Below are 999 nucleotides of genomic sequence, written 5' to 3'. Positions count from 1 at the left end.
GTTGCACGGCACCATATATTGCGGATATTTTGCGTGTTGCGTGCCAATATTTTCACTACTTGTCGTCAACATTTTTCTGGTGTAATTGGTGCAACAATCGGATTTACTGCTGTCACTTTCGGGCCGGTCCTGATTCGCATCGCAGTCCTTATCGCGTAGCGCTTTATTGCTGTGAATTTGTCGATTCGCTTCGTAAGTGTAGTTATTCTGGTTGTTGTTAAAGCATTGACTGCTTGTTCGCGCATTCTTAATTGGCATTGCAAGCGCCATTGCCGTGGCCAACCTCCCATCGGCTGGCAGTGCAGCTGCCTTATCGGAGTGGGTCAATTGCGCTCTTTGCCCGCCTCCGCTTTTCTCCCTCAGCATATTCAGCGCTTTTTCGCTACCCACATCTGCGTTTGCATCTGACGCTGCAACTATTTTTGCTGCCGCTGGCGGCAAGCGTCGTTTTTTCGTCATCTCCCTGCAGAATATTTCAAGTAATTTGCATTAAAGGTCTGCTCACAGCACCCACTGTGTGGGGTGGAGATAGGCGAGCGACCGCGCGGCTACTCTACTCCAATTCACTCCACTCGCAGCAGCTCAATTCCCGGCGCTAACTATTTATCGTTTTCTGTGTTTTTTGTCCCTTTTTCTTTCGTTTTTTTTTCGTTTCCTTTTTTTGGCGCACTATCAGTTACTTCAGCAGTTATTTATGTCCTCGGCGCTCAATACTTTTTATACAATGTCGTTGCTTTTCTGATTGCTCCACCTCCTTTGGTTCGCTGGCTCGTTGTGTGTGCTGTGCTGTTTTCTCTTGAAGCTATTGATTGATTATTCGCTGCTGCTGCAGCTGCTGCAAAATGCAATATATCCTCACTTTCTGGACTCCTCCCTCTCAGTTGGGTTCTTAGTTTCCTGCTGCATGCCTGGCGTTTATTTTACACAATTTCTTTTTGCTTCGGTCATATTTATCTTGTTGATTTTTTCTCGTTCTCTTTTGCCAGCATAGTTTATGAT

Source organism: Rhagoletis pomonella, unplaced genomic scaffold, assembly GCF_013731165.1.
Source record: "Rhagoletis pomonella isolate Grant_MI unplaced genomic scaffold, Rhpom_1.0 Rhpom_scaffold_00006, whole genome shotgun sequence".
Classification (NCBI taxonomy): Eukaryota; Metazoa; Arthropoda; class Insecta; order Diptera; family Tephritidae; genus Rhagoletis; species Rhagoletis pomonella.
This window is presented reverse-complemented; position numbering follows the sequence as displayed.